The following is a 3,594-nucleotide window of genomic DNA, read 5'->3' on the forward strand; positions in this document are numbered from 1 at the left end:
TACTCATGACAACCCAAGTATTAACCCTGTTTTACAGATAAGGTTAGTAACAGATGAATTCCTTAACTGACAGGTTAAGTATTCGGTCCTAGCCTGGGCAATGTGGCAAAATCCCATCTCTACCAAAAACAAAAAAATTCGTCAGCCAAGGTGTCGTGCACCTATAGTCCCAGCTACTTGGGAGGCTGAGGTGGGAGGATTGCTTGAACCAGGAGGTAGAGACTGTAGTGAGCCATGATCATACCACTGCACTCCAGCATGCTTAACAGAACCAGACCTTGTCTCAAAAAACAAAAAAACAAAACAAACAAAAAAAAACAATATGTCCAAGACAGTAAGTAGCAAATCAGGGATCTAAACCAAATCTCTCCACCTTGAGTGAGGGAGGATTATTTTCCCCCATTTCACAGATGGGAAAGCTGAGGCACTAAGAGACGAAGTAACGTGCCCAAAGCCATGTAGCATCAGTTATTTCATGCCACGTGACCCGCAGCAGGTCGTATGGGAAGTAAGAACCGAGGTCTTTCCACTTTGAGCTCAATACTTCTCCACCGCTTCTCTTTGCCATGGCTCAACCTGAGGGCTGCTGGGTGTCCCCACCCACAGCTGGTGTCAGGAAGCCACCCTCCAAGGGTTCTTCCCTCCTCCTCAACGTTCAAGATTAAGTTTCAGGAGCCCCCGCGCCCCTCCTCAGCGGCGCAAGGGGAAGAAGGCAGGGCCGCATCTGCCCAGACGCTTCAAAGCTTCTTGACACTTGTGAATATCCTCCCGCTTCTGTGCACCAGTATCTGGTTTGCATTAGCACCCCAGGCCCCGCGGTGGTACGATGCAGGGCTTGGGCTCCATCCAAAAAGTGTCAGACTCCACTGGGGCTGCTCTAACTACTTATCTAACATGGAACATCAAATGGTTTGATCTGCCAATTAGGCTCACCCAGAGCTGCTAACTGGAAGCAGATGGGCCTGTCCATTATTGTATGGAAAACTCACATTTCCCACTTCCCTGTAGCAGGGGAAGGCAGTGCCCTGGCCTCCTCCTCTCCCCCAGCCCGGACGCCCCACAGATGGCAGCGGGTCTGAGGGTCCCCTAGGGAAGCCCAAGGTGGGAGATTTGAAGCCCAGGAGAAATGGGCCTTATCTCCTGTCCCGGAGGATGAGCAGGAGTGGTTCCTTCTGGTTATGGAGTGGGCCTGGATGGGCATCTGTCCAGGTGGCCCCAAATTCTCAGAGTGTCTACAAGCTTCTGCCAGTTTTCTCCATCCAGTGTTCATGGGCCTGCCCGGGGAGATGGATATGGTTTGGATCTGTGTCCCTGCCCAAGTCGCATGTCGAATTGTAATCCTCAGTGTTGGAAGTGGGGCCTGGCGGGAGGTGACTGGATCATGGGGGTGGATTTCTCATGAATGATTTAGTGCCAACCCCTTGGTGCTGATAGTGAATGAGTTCTCATGAGATCTGATCGTTCAAAAGTGTGTGGCACCTCCCCGCGCTCTCGCTCTTGTCCCTCTCCCACCCTATGAGACACCTCACTCCCCTTTTGCCTTCTGCCATGATTGGAAGCTTTCTGAGGGCTCCCCAGAAGCAGAAGCTGCCATGCTTCCTGTTCAGCCTGTAGAACTGTGAACCAATTAAACCTCTTTTCTTTATAAATTACCCAGTCTCAGGTATTTCTTTGCAGCCATGCAAGAATAAATTCATAGAGATCTTTATAAACCAGACCAGCACTGGCCACTAGGCTGGGTCCTAGGTCTGCCCCAAGGCAGGGGCATGGTGGGAATGACTTCAGGGTGTCCCTTCTCACTCTTGGGTGGCACAAACACAGTCATCCAACAGCCTTTTCAGCTAACCAGTGCCCAAACCAGGACCTGCCCACCCCATCTCACTCCCATGGTCAGTCAGTCACCAAGACCACAGATGTGGCCCCAACACCACAGCCACCACTGGCCAGTGCCAGGCCACCATCCTCACTCACCTGGGCCCAGTGGCAGACTCCAAGGAGTCTCCATGCCTCCTCCCTCAGACACCTTGAGCCCATTCCCCACATTGCCATCTTCTTTGTCCAAAACTCCTTCAAGGTTCTATCCTAGGAGAAAGTTCAAATTTCTTAGAATCAGCGCAGCTAACAGGCGGAAAAAACCTGTGCACATGCCAGGCATTCGTGCTTCAAGCTTCCCAGCAGCCCTGGGAGGGCAATGCTGGCATCATACCCCATCGCACAGAAGGGAAGGGCAGCACAGAGGGGTGAGGGCCCCCAACCAGAACTGCACAGCCCAATGGTTTCTCTCTCTCTCTCCCCTCCCCCACCCCACTTCCTCCCTTCTTCTCTTCTTTCCTCTCAGTTTCTCCCTTCCTCTCTGATATGGTTTGGCTGTGTCCCCACCCAAATCTCATCTTGAATTATAGCCTTCATAATCCGCAAGTGCCATGGGAAGGACCCAGTGAGAGGTAAGTGAATCATGGGGGCAGGTTTTCCCCATGCTGTTCTCAAGATAGTGAATCAGTCTCACAAGATATGATGGTTTTATAAAGGGCAGTTTCCCTGCACAGGCTCTCTTGCCTGCCACCATGTAAGACGTGCCTTTGCTCCTCCTTCACCTTCCACCATGATTGTGAGGCCTCTCCTCACTTGTGGAACTGTGAGTCTATTAAACCTCTTTTCTTTATAAATTACCCAGTCTCAGGTATGTCCTCATTGCCACATGAAAACAGACTAATGCACTCTCCTTCCCTTTTCTCTCTCTCCTTTGTCCTCCTTCCCTTCTTCCCTCTCACCTGTCTCCTCCTGTCTCCTCTCTCTCTCCCCCCTCCCCTCTCTTTTTTCCCTCTTCTCTCCCTCTTCCCTTCTATACCCTTCTCTCCCTTTTCTGCCTCCACCTCCAACTCCCTTCCTCCCTCTCTCCTGTCTCCCCACTCTCTTTCCCTCTATTTGCCCCTGCCCGCCTCTCCCTGTCTCCCTGTCTTCCTCTCCCCCAGCTCACCCACTTTCTCTCCAGCTCCAGCTCCACTAGCCCCCACTCTTTTTCTGACCTTCCCAGTCTCCCTGCCCTGGGTCCTTGGCCAGGCCGCTCCTCTGGTGCACCCCTGGTGACATCTCCCTTGCTTGGCTCACAGTGATTCATTCTTCAGGTCTCTACTTGATGCCTGAATGCTCAGGGAGCCTTCCTCCAACTCCCAAGGCAAGAAGCTTTTCTGGGTGTCTCTGTGGCACCATGAGCCACCCCATCACAGACGACCGCATGGTGTTGTGAGCATCTGCCTGGTGTCCTGAGTCCCCCACTAGAACGTGAGCTGCTTGGGAACAGGGACTATGCTCTTGGTTGCAGACCCTCGGTGCCACACAGGGCCTGACCCTTAGTATTGCTCAATAGCCATGTGCTGAGTGAATGAATAAGTGAATGAGTGGGTAAATGAATGAATGAGTGAATGAGGTGTTGGCCTCCAACACCCTCTCCTCACAGACTCACTCTGTCCATTACCTTCCCTACTTCCTGGGCTGCTGCAAGTTCTCCTGGCTTCTGACCTCACGATCCATTAAAGTTCTGTTTCACTCTTTCATTCACTCTTTATCTTTCTTTCTTTCTTTCTTTCTTTCTTT

General features: G+C 51.8%; 1 pseudogene across 1 annotated transcript in view; it reads right to left on the minus strand.

The window, feature by feature from the left end:
* The window catches only part of LOC126932136 (neuroblastoma breakpoint family member 3-like), a 16,230-nt pseudogene extending 13,140 nt beyond the window's left edge, over positions 1-3,090 (minus strand). Inside the window, exon 1 of the transcript XR_007718162.1 lies at positions 3,027-3,090. The product of XR_007718162.1 is annotated as a neuroblastoma breakpoint family member 3-like (transcript). The remainder of the gene's footprint in view (positions 1-3,026) is intronic.
* Positions 3,091-3,594: the final 504 nt, after the last annotated feature.

The sequence above is a fragment of the Macaca thibetana genome, chromosome 1 (genome assembly GCF_024542745.1).
Source record: "Macaca thibetana thibetana isolate TM-01 chromosome 1, ASM2454274v1, whole genome shotgun sequence".
Lineage (NCBI taxonomy): Eukaryota > Metazoa > Chordata > Mammalia > Primates > Cercopithecidae > Macaca > Macaca thibetana.